General features: G+C 37.8%; 1 pseudogene; it reads left to right on the forward strand.

The window, feature by feature from the left end:
- The first annotated feature begins 4,902 nt into the window (after positions 1-4,902).
- On the forward strand, positions 4,903-5,525 carry LOC101414629 (Golgi apparatus membrane protein TVP23 homolog B pseudogene; annotated as a pseudogene).
- The last annotated feature ends 11,733 nt before the right edge of the window (positions 5,526-17,258 follow it).

Genomic DNA, 17,258 nt, shown 5'->3' on the forward strand with positions numbered 1-17,258 from the left:
ATTCATTCCCTCATGTATTCATGCATTCATTTAATGTATTCATGCATTTATTTCATCATGCATTGATAAAGAGAGTACTAGGAGACTCAGGCTATGTGTCAGGCCCAAGATTAGCTTCCCATGAACACAAAATACAAGTATGGCATCCAGTCCTGACCTCCAGAAGACTTCTAAAGGGGCCCTAGGTTTCATCATAGAACCTGCCTGCAGCTTACAAGTCCTCCATCTGCTGGTCCAAGGGAATTCTGGAAATTGGGACCACCCTCAGAAGTGGAGTACCTAAGACTTCTCCCCAAGATTTCCATTCTAGGGGATCCTGCGCCCCCTTGAAAGTTGTTTATAGATCAGGGACATTATTTTCTGGCCACTACAAAGGTGAGTTGTTTCATCATTGCATTCATAAGCTCTACATAGCACCTAGTTGTTTGCAGAGCACAGTCACATATGTGTTTTCATATCATCCTTTCAATAATACCATCAGATGAGCAGGAATTCCTATTTTTTAGTTTTTTAGATGAAGAAACTGAGTGTCACAGTGGTGGAGAAATAGCAGAACTAGGACTAGATTCTAGTATATGTGACTGAGGTTTTCCCCCAATACTAAGGCTGTGGAGAACACCTCTGGAGAAATAAATCTACCTCAGTGAATACCACTAATTAGCCCATGATGATTCATTAGACATCTACTGTGTACTCTGTGTTCTTGTTCCTAATGGCTGAGAGGAATATGTCCAAGCAGCCACTGAATACACTCCCCAAACCAGGAGATTATTCCATAACCTTTAGTTTCCCTTTAGTTGAATAGATATATCCCCCTAAGTCTCTCTTAGAAAATCTAAGAGGTTATTTTCTCAGACTAAAAGTGCTGAGATCTGTGCAATAACTAAGTACCAAATATCAGTGCTCCTCTGGCCACTTAAAGTTTGCAGTAATAAAGAAAAATTTCCCCAGACTTGGGCTGATATCTATCACCAAGACTGTATACAAAGATGTCCTGGCTCTATAAAGGTAAATGAAATGAAGTTATTAAATGAAGGAGTCATTTAAAATACATTTAAAATACAGCTGCATTAAAAACACAAGGTGGGGGGGGGCTCTGAGAGGTAGATGTTTCTCAAGTGATAAGACCTCCACCTACATATAGGAAGAACTGGGTGCAATCTTTGGGGCCTCCTGGTGGAAAAGAAGAAGAGAAAGTGTTCCTGTGCAGAAAGTCAGTACCCATGTGGTGAGCTGAGTGCACATGCGGTGAGCCAAGTGCCCACATGGTGAACTGAGTGCCCACATGGCAAGCCGAGTGCCCACGTGGCAAGCCGAGTGCCCATGCGGTGAGCCGAGTGCCCACACAAGTGCCCGTGTGGTGATCCAGTACCCATGTGGCAATCCAGTGCCCATGCAGTGAGTCAAGTACCTGCATGAGTGCCTGCGTGATGAGCCAAGTGCCCACACGAGTGCCTGTGTGGTGAGCTGAGTGCCTGCAAGTGCCAGCATGGTGAGCCAAGTGCCCACATGAGTGCCCACATGGTGAGCCAGTGCCTGCGTGGCGAACTGAGTGCCCGTGCAGCAAGCCAAGTGCCTGCGCAGTGAGTTAGTGCCCATGCAAGTGAGTCACGCAGCAAGATGATGATGCAACAAAAAGAGATGAAGGGGAGAGTCAAGGTAAAGGGCAGTAGAGACCAGAAACTGAGGTGGTGCAATTGACAGGGAACCTCTTTCCACATCAGCGGTTCCCAGGATCGAATCCCGGGAAATCCTAGAGGAGAAAGACAAGAAGAGAAGATAAAAAGAGAAATAGATACAGAAGATCACATAGCAAATGGACACAGACAGCAAAAACAGCAGGGCAAGGGAGGCGGATGGGGGCAGGGGAAGAGGGAGGGAGAAAGAGAAAGCAAAGTTTACTAGATGGAGAAAAAAGAGGATGGGTAAATACCATATTTTAAATTCTAAAAGGATACAACAAAACCAAAAGACATAAATTATCATCTAAGATAGGACACTTGATAATGACTTGTAATTAATTTGGAAAAGAGAATCTCTTAGTAGTTACTTTGAACTTGTGTTTATTTTAATTTATGGATGTGGTGAACTAATCAAACCCTATAAACATGAATATCTTTAGCTCCCAGATGCTCATCTGGGTAGACATAGTCTAGCAAAGGACTGCAATGCCACCTTGACACTATGTCAAGTTTAAAATCAGGGCCCCAGCAAACTTTTCAGAAAGGCCATCTCATCCATTACTTCCTGAAGTATGGATAGATTTGACCCCTTTTGTACACCCTCCCCCCACCCATTCCTGGGCTGCTCACAATTTACCTTTAGCCTTCTCTGGATTACAAAGGCTAAACTTAAAATGTACTCAATATTCAATTTATAGCATATGGAAGATGAACAAATCTATACGTAACATTTTAAACTTCATTTATTTTAAGATAAACTAAATGAAACCTTCTCACTACAAGTTTTAAAAAGTGTTTACTGGGCCCCTACTGTGTTTCCTGATCTGTGCCAGTCATTGTGGGAGATGGTAAAGAACTGTAAAACCCAACCCCTGGTGTTCAAGGAGCGTGGTATACACAACTGTATTAGTCTGCCAAAGGGATGCTGATATTAAGTACCAGAAATCTGTTGGCTTTTATAAAGGATATTTACTCTGGGTAAAAGATTACAGTCTCAAGGCCATGGAAAGTCCAATTCAAATAAGAGGTACTTGTCTCACCAAAGTCAGATGCAAGGCAAGATGGTGGGAGATCTCTCTGAAGTTTCAGCCTTACCCCCTGGGCATCCTCTCAGGCTCAGCTGCTCTGCTTCTTCCCTATTTCCGCTGCAGGGCTTCCTGTATCAGTGGCACTTCTTACCATTCTCAGCTGTAAGCTATCATACAAAATGATTCATCTTTCCCTGGGGCTTCAGTTGTTTGATCCTTCCTCTTTCCATCATATGACAGGATCAAAAATGATAGAGCTCTCTCTCGTCCTTGTGTGTCTGTCTGTCTGTGTGAGTGTCCATTTATATCAGACCCAGCAAGGGAGCAGGGACTCAACCTGAGACATGCCCTCGACTAGTCAATTAAAATCATTTCCTCAGCCTTGAGCTGCTCCATGGGCCCAGCTTCTTGGGGGCTTCATGCTTAAGTCTTCACTGCTAGGGATCCTCAGGTCCTCTCTCACATGGCAGGATCAAAAATACCAGAGCTGGGAAGCAGCTGTGGCTCAATTAGTTGGGCTCCCATCTACCATATGGGTAGGCACACTGGCCTTGTGAAGGCAAATTGGCCCGTGCACTGCAGAGAGCTGAAGACCCCTGCACCACAGAAAGCTGGCACAGCAAGATGATGCAGCAAAGGGAGACAAGCAGATACAGAAAAAACGCACAGTGAATGGACACAGAGAAGAGATAGCAAAAGAATGGAATAAGCCGCAAGGGTGGAATGAATAAATAAACAAATCTTAAAAAAAAAAAAAAAAAAAAAAAGCAGAGCTCTCTTTTCTTGTGTTTCTCTCTGTGTCTCCATTTATATCAGACAGAGCAAGAGGGCAGAGTACCAAACTGGTTCACACCTCATTGACACAGTCCAATCAAAAGCCCTAAATCAGTCTTATCAAGTAATCTAATCAAAGGCCCCTTAAATGGATTTAATGCAATCAAAGGGCCCACACCCAAAGGAATGGATTAGTTTAAGAACATAATCTTTTTCCCGGATTCACAAAATTCAGAGTGTTAACAGATGGGTAAATACAATGGTACAGCATATGTGGCAAAATGTTAAAAATTGGGTGGATCTGGTTATTAGCAGGGGTGGGAGTGGTATGTTGGAGATCTCTGTATAGGTTTTGTATTACTTTTGCAGCTGTCCTGTAAGTTTGAAATTATTTAAAAATAAAAAGTTAAAAAAAAAAAAAAAACAACCCCTGATCTCAAGTAACTGATAATTTTATTAAGGAGATAAGAGATCTCTCTGAGGTCATTTGTTCAATAAATATTTACCAAATATCAACCATGTGCCAAGCACTATTTTACACACTAAAGAAACAATGTGAAGGTGACAAAGTTCTTGCTCTCATGGAGTATACATTCTCAAACAGGACAGAGAGAGCACACAAGTAAAAAAATATATACATCCTATAACTTCTGATCGTGGTAAATGCTGTGAAGAAAATTAAGCAGAGTGGTGGAACAGATGCCTTTTTAGAAGAGGGGGCCAGGAAAGCCCTCTCTGAGGAAGTGACCTCCAAGCAGAGTCTCTTTGATGTGAAAAAGTGAGTCAGCCAGTCCTGCTTCTTTCCCAGATGTTGGAGAAAGCAGACTCTTTCCTACATCATAGAATTAGTTCCTCTGATGTCTCAAAAGTATCTGTGGTAGATTAAATAAGGTACCCCAACTTACATATGTTCTTAATCTGCATTCCTGTGGGTATGAACCCTTATAAATAGGACCTCTTAAAGATTTTATTTTTTGTTAATGTGTGGTCCAACTAGATGAGGGTGGGTCTTAATCCATACTAATGAAGGCCTCATAAAGAGAAGAAACCAGAAGCCAAAAGTTGGAGAAGGCCACACAGGAAGAAGTCAGAAATCTGTGACAACCAGAAAAGCCTACAGAAGGAGAGGACTTTGTCATATGATGGGAGCAGAGCCACAAGACAAGGAACTCCAAGGATGACCAGCAGTCAGCACCAGAACCCCACAGACTCTGGAAAAAAGCAAGCCTTGCCAATGTCTTGATTTTGGACTTCTTTTAGTCTTAAAATCATGAGCCAATAAATTGCTGTTGTTAAACCAAAACCAGTTTCTGGTATTTGTGATAGCAGCTCTGGCAAACTAAGACAGTATCTGACCTGGTGGTTGCCATGCTGATGTGTGTGCCCAGATGTGTGTGCGGGGCAGGCACAGGGCCACCATGTTGCCGCAAGGCAGTAATGAAGATGCTAAAGAAGTTTCACTGTTTGATGTCGAAGAGGAGACTAGACTAGGAATAGGCCCCCCAACAAAATCAGACAGCCAGTAGCATCATTTTTCCACTTATTCCTTTGAATTAGTGCAGTTGTAGTCTATCTTCTCTGAATTGTTCAGCAGCAGTTTACTGCCTGTATGGTGACAATTATCATGTTGTTGTCATGTGACTTTTGGGTGGTGTAGAAAGTCACAGGTAGACTAATGTTTGACTTGTTCTGGTGGAATTGTATCAATGACGATGGAAAGAGCCATTGGGTATTTGAGTCCAGGAAGGCTTCCCCTAAAAAGAATAAAACTGTTTCAGAGGCTGAATTGAGGATCTTTTGGTTAGATCTTATTACCTGTCCAGGTAATACCTGTGTGAGATCTTTGCCTTCAGTGCTCTCTTCTCCTTCAGATTGAAGTGGTTGACAGTGGTTTGTCATGGGTGTGATGCTTCAAGCTGCCAACCTGTATGGCTATATCAGGTGTAAAGTGGGCAACAGAAAGAAGCTCACCAGCATGGCTACCTCTTATCTTGGAAAGCAATTTTTAAGACAAAACTTGGAAAATGATCAGACTTCCTGAAGAGAGTTAAAACTTAAGTATTCTTTTACATTGGGGAACAACTGAAGAAATGCTTCACCCTGAACCATTTAGAGTTTAGTACATGTTGCAAAGAAAAGGATTGGGTTTGCTTCTCCATTTAAAAAGTTTATTTAAAAAAGGAAAAATAGTTTTCATATTAAGTTTGCTTTTTCTTTTTGTCAGTTAGGTCTCTAAGGTATGGTGTCACTAGAAACATTTGCCATAATTTATGATATATTTATCATGAAATTGTCCCGTAATCTCCATATATATCTCCCCATAGTCTTGTAATCTCCCTATGTCCTAAATTAATGAAACATTTGCTTTCATACACAAGGGTAATGAAGATAACAAGACCTTCGCATTTTGATCTCTAGGTATTCATAGATGTTCTTAGTCTATGTCAAAGTGCTATCTGTTTACAATGACTTCTTTAGATTATTTTTAGAAGAAAGCTTTCTTTCTATGGTAAGAGTAAGAAATAATCATTAATTTTACAACCTACTATGTACTTCATGGTGAAACGTCATATCCTAGATGTACACAAACAAGTAAAAACCCAACTTGGGCTAGTGGTACTAACTACTTTCTAAAATTTTGTTTATTTTTATATTTAAAAGCTCATGTACTTAAGGCCTGGTTAATATAGCAGAATCTTCATAGTTTACATTTAAGGGATACCTAGAGATTGCTGCTGGTCTATTTATTTTACGGAGAAGATAGCTAGGTTTTACTTTGGAACTCCCTTGATGCTCTCCAGTGGTCCTTGGCCTAATGAGACTATCTTTCACCACTAAAATAATATTACTCTCATGTCATAGTAGAAGAATAATTTAAATACTTGGCATAATGAGTTCCTGAAAGACATTTTATTTTGTGAATCTATTTTTTTCTTTCTATTTTGGGGATATTATAAATCATGCATTTGTATTAATAGTATTTCTTAAAACAAAACAATATATGTAACTGCAAACTAAACCCATCTACAAACTATTGTAGGGATCTGTAAATTCTGTTGTCAATACTGTAAACTTTGCTTAAGTCTTCTAATCAACAGATTATTTTGTGAATGCATTTATACATGGTTAAAAGTTTTTAAGAGATGATGTGTTTAATTCAATGAGTGTCTTTATAAGAGTGATAGCTTTGATGGTGCCTAATTTTATATTTGCATAAAACTGTTTACAAAAAAACAGGCTTTATCCATTTTACCTTCTTTTTCAATGTGGAAAGCTATGTGAAAATGATCCTATTCTGTTTACTGTTATTAAAACTTTCATTGTAAGTTACTTGTACAAAGATGTCTTTTAAGAAACCTGGATATGAAATATTTATGTCCTATGAAATATAACTTTGACCACTAAGGGCTGCCATTATAACTGATTATCTTCCTAAATTGTATCCTGCTATTAATACTTAAATTTACATCACTGTTTTCTCAAAGGTGTATATACCTAGGAAGTTTCCTATAGAATTCCCTTCTTCCTTTATACATGTGGATAAAATTAATTCCATGCCATGATAAAGGTTTTATTCAAATAAAGAGGTGAAATTTGTTTCATTTGTTACATTAATAAATATACTTTTACTTTTTCCCATCAATTGCTAACAATGTTTCAGCTCTCCTCTTTTTCTATATTAATTATCCTACCCTTCCCTTCAGCTCTCCTCATCCCCTTCTACCACCCAAATATAATCTGAACTTTGAAATCAATAACATTTACAATTTATCTCTAATCATAACTCTTATGTGCTTTGTCAATAGTTTTAAAAGCTGAAAATCAATAAAGTTTTTACATTATCATGACTCACATAAATATGATTCAATAATGAGCCAAAATATTCTAGGTCAGCCTTTGAACTTCTGCAAAAAAGGAAGCTGGAATTTTGATCGAAATGACATTGAATCTGTGGACCAACTTCTGGAGTATTTCCATCTTAAGACTATTAAGTTTTCCAATCCATGAACATGGGATATCTTTTCATTTCTTTAGGTCTTCTTTAATTTCTTTCAACAATGTTTTAAATTGTTCAGAGTAGAATTTTGTATTTCTTTTGTTAAATTCACTCCTAAATATTCTTTTTGATGTTATTGTAAAAGGAATTCTTAATTTCATTTTTGAATTGTTCATTACAAGTTTAGGGACTACAACTGATTTTTGCATATTGATCTTGTATCCTGGAATGTTGGTGAACTTGTTTATTGGTTCTACAAGTGTTTTACTGCATTCTTTATAATTTTCTGTATACAAGATCATATCATTTTCAAATAGAGATAGTTTTACTTCTTTCTTTCTAATACAGTTGCTTTTAATTGTCTTGCCCAACTTCCCTGGCTAGAACTTTCTGTACCATGTTGAAAAGAAGTAGAGTGAACATCCTCATCTTTTTCTGTACTTATAGGGAAAACTTTATCTTCCACCATGATGCATGATGTTATTTGTGGATTTTTCATAAAAGCTATTTTTCAGATTAACAAAGTTCCCTCTATTCCTGGTTTGTTGAATGAATTTATCATGAAATGGTGTAGAATTTTGTCAAATGCTTTTTCAATGTCTATTGAGATGATTATGTGGTTTTTGTCCTTTATTCTATTGAACTGTTATATTACATTAATTGATTTTCAGGTGTTAATCTGACCTTATATTCCTGGGATAAATTCCACTTGGTCAAGACCTATAATCCTGTTTATATCGTGCTGAATTCAGTTTCTTAGTTTTTTGCTGAGAATTTTCACATAAGAATTAATAAAAATGTGTCTGTAGTCACATTTGAGTGCTGCCATCCCTCTTGAGCGTTGGTGGTCAACTGCTCCTTCGTGGGCTGCCACTACCACCCTCTACACTCCACGGTCAGGAGAAAATAGTGGATCAGAACAGCACCATCTCTGCTGGTGTACGTGGGACCCTCTTGATGGGGTACTGTATTTACCTCAATGACAAGAGATGGAGTGACCCCAATTTCAATAACAGACTGTGAGAGCAAGGAAAGAAACAGCAAGTTGTCAAAGAGAGAGCTAGGATTTTCAAGTTACCCAATCTTAAAGATGCTGAAGCTGTTCAGAAATTCTTCCTTGAGGAAATACAGCCTGGTGAAGAGTTACTAGCCCAAGGTGAATATGGGAAGGGTGTGGACCATTTGACAAATGCAACTGCTGTGTGTAGACAGCCATAGCACTTATTGAAAGTTTTACAGCAAACTCTTCCACCATCAGTGTTCCAGATGCTTCTGACTAAGCTCCCAACAATTAAAGAATTATAAGTGCTCAGAGCTTGACTGAAGATGATGTGGAATGAAAAACAAATGTCAACATAATAAAATCTCAACTTAAAATATTTTAAAAATTCTTAACTCAGACGATGAACAACTCCGGGAGAATAAGAGCAAATATGCTTGATATGGACTCTGTACTACACTGACTTTCATTGAAATCATATGGTTCTGTCACAACTCTGTAAATTAATTTGAAGTGTATACTTTAATGTAACTGGGATGACCTGCTTATAAAAATTATCTATTTTCCCCTTTGCTTTTATCTTCAGTGTGCTTCTTTATTCCTACTTCATTTATCTTGTTGAACAGTGAGAATAAGGTGTAATCTTGTAGCTGAAGACTTGAAAAGAATGGAGCTAGTGGAACCTTTGGTTCTCAAATATCAGCATGTTATCTGTAGTCACAGATTCAATTTCAAGACTGAGACTAAAGATTCTTGGTATTGCATGGCATCTGCTGAACTGGGCAGCATTTCTCATTGTACAAATTAGCTTTGTGCTATCTAAAAGTCTGTGGAGAGATCCTGAAGATGTACTGGGCTTTTTATTTTGGTTTACTTACAAACTTTTCTTACATTAACCTAGGGTTTTGTGTGTGTGTGTGTGTCTTAGTTGTGGTATAGAAGAAAAAATTTGAAAAATAGGTTTCACTTCTGCCTCTAGTTAGCTATAGCCTTGGGTATGTCATGTCATATCTTACCTATAAATTATTCTTACCTATAAATTAGAACGTTGGACTAGGTGACTCAAACATTTAAGGACTCTTCCTCCAGGTGACTTCTAGGTTTGTGAGAACTCTTAAACAGTGTACCTTTTATTATTACTATTATTATGACACTTGGTGTGTTTCTGGGAGGGGTGATGAGCAGTAGAAACATGATGGTTAATCAGTTTTACTAAGAGGATTTGAAATTCAAAGCAATATAGTGGTGATTGGTCAATAATCAAACATCCAGCTAAGTAACAATCTTCTTTCTTGCAATATCTCAGGTATAGATTGAGAGGGTTAGAGGAAAACTATAGGCAGAAAAAAAGAAGAGGTAGATGGCTTGGCAAGAAAAGAATGAGTCCAGAAAAACTAAGAATTGGCTGGAGGAGTTGAGGGGTCAACTTGGATTTTAGGAGGGCAGAAAGCTAATGTATGCCCTTGAAAATTGTAATGAAATTCAAGCCGGGTATCACTTGGCTTTCTGAAAAGTAATCAGCTTTAATTTAAGGCTTGTTGAAAAGGCAAAGATATCTTCATTTTAGAGCTGATTAAGCCAAGAACATTTTTGTATTTAAATGACAGTTCTGGTACTTTAAAAATTAGCTCCCACTTTTGAAAGCTAGGTGAATTAGGTAGAAGAAAAAAAAATCACCTGCTTCTCTCCTCTACGCCCCCCAAAAAACCCATCGTTTCCTACCTAAAGGATTAACAGTGGTGATGACATCAGGGAGTTGTGATGTTGCCCAAATGGTACCTGGTGGGTAGGAATGAAACAACTCAAGATTTAAGTCAAGTTGAAAACAGATGGGATATTCCCATGTGCTAATGTTGCACACTTGTCTAAAATCTTTGGAAGTGGAAAACATGTATTAATGTATGTTGGCATACTTCTTTGGGCAAAGATCTTTGTTAAATACAAAGGTTTCAAAAATGTATTTTAAAGTGAAAGCCTTTAAAACATGGGATTACCAGATGGTAGCATTTTTATTCAATTAATAGTCAACTATAGAACTTTAGGTTCACATTTAATTTATGTAAAATGTGTAAAACCTAGTACTGTGTGCCTAGTAGGCAGTCAGTAAATATTTTATTCTTCTAACACCTGAGTGAATTTGACTTTTTTACCATCTTGCTGTCTTTGTGACCTCATTGAACCAACCCATGGCTCAGAGTGTTAATGAAATGTTACTGCAGAAGAAATTTTGAGAAAATTGGCATATCATGCGGTTATCATACAAAATTTTCTTTCTTGTAACATCAAAAATGCAGCTATTATTATTGCCTGTGCCTTAACTGTTTAAGTGAATATTAAAGGCTGTGGAGGGTAAAAAAAGATACTGGTCTATGTGATGTCTTTGTCTGGTTTAGAATTGGGTTGATACTGGTCATCTCATAGGATGAGTTGGCAAATGTGCATTTCTCTTCTATTCTTTTAGTAGAATTTGTGAATAATTGGTATTCTTCTTTGTTGTTTGTTTTTTAAAGATTTATTTATTTATTTCTCTCCCCTCCCCCCCCCCCCACCCCGGTTGTCTGTTCTCTGTGTCTATTTGCTCCGCCTCTGTTGTTGTCAGCAGCACGGGAATCTGTGTTTCTTTTCGTTGCATCATCTTGTGTCAGCTCTCTGTGTCTGTGGCACCATTCCTGGGCAGGTTGCTCTTTCTTCCTCACTGGGCGGCTCTCCTTACGGGGTGCACTCCTTGCGCGTGGGGCTTCCCTACACGGGGGGCACCCCTGCGTGGCAGGGCACTCCTTGCGCGCATCAGAACTGCGCATGGGCCAGCTCCACATGGGTCAAGGAAGCCCGGGGTTTGAACCGTGGCCCTCCCATATGGTACAGACGCCCTATCCACTGGGCCAAGTCCGCCGCCCTGGTATTCTTCTTTGAATGTTCGGTAGAATTCACCAGTAAAGCTATCTGGCTCCGGGCTATTTTGTTGCTGTTGGCAGTTTTTAGATTATTGATTCAATTTCTATTCAGATCTATTTCTTCTTGAGTCATAGAAGTTTCACTAGTTCTAGAGTTTCAGGAGTAGTTGGGCATTTTTCTAGGAATTGGTTCATTTCATTTAAGACATCTAATTTGTTCACATATGCTTGTTCATAGTATTCTCTTATGATTCTTTAATCTTTGTATGGTTAGTAGTAATATGCCTTCTTTCATTACTGATGATAGCAGTTTGAGTCTTCTATTTTCTTCTTGGTCAGTCTAGCTAAAAGTTTGTCAATTATGTTAATCTTTTCAAAGAATCAACTTTTGGTTTTGTTGACTTTTCTCTATTGTTTTACTGTTCTTTATTTCATTCATTTCAGCTCTAATCTTTTTATTTCCTTCCACCTATTTCCTTTGGGTTTAGCTTGCTCTTCATTTTCTAGCATCTTAATGTAGAAGGTTAGTTTATTGATTTCAGATCTTTCTTCTTCTTTAATATAGGTATTTACTGCAAAATTTTCTTTTAAACACTGATATAGCTGCATTCCTTAACTTTGGTGTGTTGTATCTTCATTTTCATTCATCACAAAGCATTTTCTAGTTTCCATTGGATTTCTTCTTTGCATATTCATTATTTAGTATGTGTTGTTTAATTTCCACATATATATGAATTTTTAAATTTCTGCTATTGATTTCTAATTTTATTTTTTTATTTAATTGTGGTCAGAGAATATATTTTGCATGATTTCAACCTTTTTCAATTTTATGCAGCTAGCTTTATGGCCAGCCTATGGTCTATCCGGGAGGATGTTACACAACCACCTGAGAAGAAAATGTATTCTGCCAATGTTGGTTGAATTGTTCTATGGGTGTGTTAAGTCTAGCCACTTTCCAGTATTGTTCAAGTTTTCTATTTCCTCTTGTTCTTCTGCCAATTTTTTTATTCATTATTGAAAGTACTGAATTGTCTTTTCCCTTCAGTTGCTGCTTCATGTATTTTGGATGCTGATGAAAAGTGTATATATGTTTATAATTGTTATATCATTCTGTTGAATTAACCCTTTTGTCATTATAAAGTGTCCCTCTTTATCTCTAGTGACACTGTTGTTTCAAAATCTATTTTGTCTGATATTAGTATAGCCACTCTAACCTTGTTATGGTTGCTATTTTGCATGATATATTTTTGCTATCATTTAACTTTCAACTTATATCTATCTTTGAATCTAAAGATTAAAACTTTTGAATCTGCTTTTTTTATCTAGTCTGATGATCTCTGGCTTTTGACTGGATTGCTTCATCCATTCACATTTCGTGTTAATATTGTTGGATTTATTTCTGCCATTTTCTGTTTCTATATGACTTGTGTCTTTTTTCCTCCTCTATTCCACCTTTAGTGCTATCTTTCCACTAAGTCAATGTTTTCTAGTGTAACATTTAAATTCTTTTAATGATTTTGTTCCCTACTTTTGGATTATTTACTTGATGGTTGCTCTAGGGCTTACCATAAACACCTATTAACTTCAGTTTTATATTAAGTTAATTCTAGTGAAATATAGAAACATGATTCCTTTATAGTTCTATTTCCTCTTCCCTTTTTGAGCTATTATTGTTATAGATATTACATTTCTATATGTTACACATCCAGCAGTACACTGTTATAATTATTACTTTACATAATAATTACTTTTAAAAGGAGAAGAAAGAAAAGGATTCATATTTAGAGAGTTCTTTAGATTAACTTTCTTGTTTACCATTTGTGATTCTCTTCATTTGTTCCTATGGACTTGAGTTACCATTGGTGTTATTTCCTTACTCTAATACAGCTTGATCCCATTTATCTCCTTTGTGCTATTTTGGAGAGTGCTTTTCTATGTTATGGGCCTAAGAATATAATTACATATATAGTTTTATGCAATTGCTTTTTAAATCCATTAAGAAAGGAGTAGAAATATATATGTATACTGTTTTCATAATTACATAATTATTTTTATCAATGCTCTGCATGTGTGTGTGCATGTTTGTGTTTGTTAGAATTCAACTTACTGTCTGGGATCACTTGCTTTCAGCCAGAAATTGTTCAGTATTTCATGTAAGATGGGTCTGTTAACAATAGTTCCTTTTTCAGTTCATCCAGGAAAGTCTTAATTTTATCTTCATTTTCAAAAGACAGCTTTGCTGGATATAAGATTCTTGTTTGAGAGGGTGTTTTTCTTTCTTGCAGCAGTTTGAATGTCATCCCATTGCTTTCAGACCTCTGTTGTTTCTGATGAAAGGTCAGCTATTAATCTCATAGAGTTTCCATGTATGTGATGATTAGTTTTTCTCCTGCTGCTTTAAAATTTTTTGTTTTTGGCTTTCAGCAGTTTACTATGCTGTGTCTGGGTGTTTTTTTCCTGATAAACAAGCTGCCCTGTGGTTTATCTTGTTCCTCTAATAGAGCTACCAATCACCTCTTAATTGCTTATCACCAAAATCTCCACTATTTTCTGGAGCACTTTAGGCTTGAACTTCCCCATACTGTGTTTTACATAAAGTCGGCTCCTGTGAGGAGAGTGTGGAAATACTTTGTCTTTTGGACTGCCTCTCCCCCCTGGGCAAAATCTCTGAGCCCCTGCGCTGGACCTGTGGACAGAGTGTGGTCTACTTCTCTTGGAGTTAAATCTCTTCTTTAAAAGCAGGATGTTGGGTGGGATGGTAGCCTTGAACTTGACTTGTACCCTATTAGCCAGCTGTGGTAAGGGCGTCAGCACCTCGATATTCTCCACCTGTCATGCCTGGCGTAGAGCTTTTCCCTACCACTGGATGTTGGGTGGAGTAAAGGAGCCCCAACTTCTCGGCACATGTGCCAGGAATTTAGCTTTTGAAATTCAGAGCTTGGTGGGGAAGGACTAGCAGGCTGCCTATCCTAGCGAGATACCATGTCCCTTGAAGTGAGCCTCGTTCTTGATCAAAGCCGCCCAAAGTGGAGGAATGTAGGAGGAAAAGCTATTTGTGGCTTACGTGCCACAGACTCGTTGTTCTTACCAAGATTTCATAAATTTTTTTGAATAAATGTTTCTTCATTTGCTGGATGCAATTAGGACAATTTCCAGAGACTTCTATTTTTTTCATAATTTTCAACAATTACAGTTGTTTTACTGAAGAGTGGGTCTAAGGAGTTCTCCATGCTGCCATTCTAGAAGTTGGCATTTTATTGATTGGCTTTGCTAAAATTTCATTTACAATTTCTGTGTTCATGAGAATAGTCAGCTATTGTCTTTTCATGTAATATTCTTGTCAGGGTTTGGTATTAGGGTTATGCTGTCTCATAAAATGAACTGATTTCAAGATTAAAACTTTAAAAAGAGCATTGAGAAATGTTCCATGTTCCTTTTTACTCTGAAAGAGTTTGTGTAACCTTGATATAATTCCTTTCATAAATATTCATGAAATTTACCAGTTAAAATAATTGAGCCTGGAGTTTTCTTTGAGGGAAGATTCTGAACTATAAATTCAATATTGGGAAGCAGATGTGGCTTAACTGATTGGGCTCCCATCTACCACATGGGAGGCCCTGGGCTCGCCTCCCAGGGCCTCCTTGTGAAGGCAAGCTGGCCTGTGCCTGCAGAGAGTTGATGGCCCAAGCCCGTGGAGAGCTGGCATAGCAAGATGATGCAACAAAGGGAGATAAGCAAACACAGAACAACAAGCAGTGAATGAACACAAAGAGCAGAAAGCAAGCAAGTGGTAAGAGGGGGATAAATAAAATCAATCTTTAAAATATATATATAAATTCAATATTGAATACAAATGTAGGGCTATTCAGTTTTCCTATGTTCCTTGTTTCAATTTTGAAAAGTAGTGTTTTTACATAATTTGACTATTTCATTTGTATTGTCAAGTTTACTGACATAAAGTCATTAGCCTTTTAATATCTCTAAGATATATAGTGATGTTCCCCTTTTCATTCCAGATATTGGTAATTAATTTTTTTCTTTATCAATCTTGCTAGGGGTTTATCAGTTTTACAAATGTCTTTATTTTATTTTTAAGATTTCTTATTTATTTACCCCCCCCCCCCCCCCCCCCGTTGTCTGCTCTCTGTGTCCATTCGCTGTGTGTTCTTCTGTGATCGCTTCTATCCTTATCAGCGGCACCGGAAATCTGTTTCTTTTTGTTGCATTGTCTTGTTGTGTCAGCTCTCCGTGTGTGTGGCGCCATTCTTGGGCAGGCTACACTTTCTTTTGCGCTGGGCGGCTCTCCTTACGGGGCGCACTCCTTGCGCATGGGGCTCCCTTACACGCATCAGCACTGTGCATGGGCCATCTCCACACGGGTCAAGGAGGCCTGGAGTTTGAACCTCAGACTTCCCACGTGGTAGGCGGACACCCTATCCATTGGGCCAAGTCCGATTCCCTATTCTGTATGTTTTAATCTCCCAGCTGAACCATCTTATCAGCCCTGATTCCACCAGCTGTGCTGACCAAATCCTTGGCCCTAGCCCCACTGGTTGTGCCACTGAAATCTTGGCTTTAACAAAGGGTAAGAAGAAGGAAGAGTAGAGGCCTTCAATTCTGAGCTATGTTTTCACTGAACATAGAATTCCAGGTTTCTATATCCAGGACAGATTTTCTTTTTCTTACATCACTTTAAGGATGTCATTCTCTTCTGGCTACTCAATTCTTACATGACCAATAATACAAATTATACCTATAAGCACTGCATTATCAAATAATACCTTAATGGTGAAAAAACAAACAAACAAACTCTATCTTTAGAGCCAGGATTTCTGGGCCAAGTACAAGAGTGTTAATCCAAAGCCCAGCACATTTTATAAAAAAGCAAATACTTCTAAAAAGATTATTCTACCTACTTGCCACAGTGGTATGAGATCTGCAGTTAACATTTAAAAATTAACTCCATTTCTAGGAAATAAACTGTTATTAATGTCAAATGAGATGACCTCTTTGCTTAAAGTGAATCTTAGTCTTTAATTATCCTCTGACACTATGGCTAGGTACCATAATGATTGAAATTTGAGTTGATTTTATGTGGGAGCAAAAGAGAATTAATGAGAAACAGGTGTAGCACAGTGGTTTGAGTGCCTGTTTCCCATGAACAAGGTCCTGGGTACAATCCCCAGTACTTCCTGAAAAAAAGAGAGAATTAATGATGGAAGGCATCATGATTTAATCATATAAACTGTCAGCAATGCAGCCATGGACGAGTTACTTAAATTAACATTTTTGTGTCTGTTATCTCGTTTGTAAATTGATGTTTACTGATAGTTCTGGTTGTTGCAAGAAATGTGTAGTACAGAACATGGCATATAATAACTGCTTAATAAAAGTCATTGTCATCATCATCATCATCCTCACTATAGAAAGTGAGTTTATCAGCATGCTGTCTTCTTATGTTGTCAGTACACTTAAATTCAGTGTTTTTAGAGCAGTGTCTAAAGCCAGGCCTTCTAGTGGTTTAGAGCCTTTAAAAAAAACAAACTGAATGGTTTTATAAGCACTGTACTTTGCAGATTCTGAATTATGTTTAAGTTTCCAAGTCTGAGATCTCTCCAAACCTAGATAACTGATGAAGAGGACTTTAAAATGAACAAAATATATATAGTATGTTCTAGATTTCCTAACAGCTTGATAGGCAAATTAACACAAATAATATTAGGTTTATTTAATCCCAACTAACATTCAACGGATGTACCACAGGTCTAATACATATTGAGAAGATAGTCACAGGCACAATTCTTTTAAGTGAAAAGCCCTGAATCTGAGTGTGGTTGTCTGTGCAGAGTTTCCAGGCAGGCCAAAGACCTATGAAACCAGAAT

This window comes from Dasypus novemcinctus, chromosome 14 (assembly GCF_030445035.2).
Source record: "Dasypus novemcinctus isolate mDasNov1 chromosome 14, mDasNov1.1.hap2, whole genome shotgun sequence".
NCBI lineage: Eukaryota > Metazoa > Chordata > Mammalia > Cingulata > Dasypodidae > Dasypus > Dasypus novemcinctus.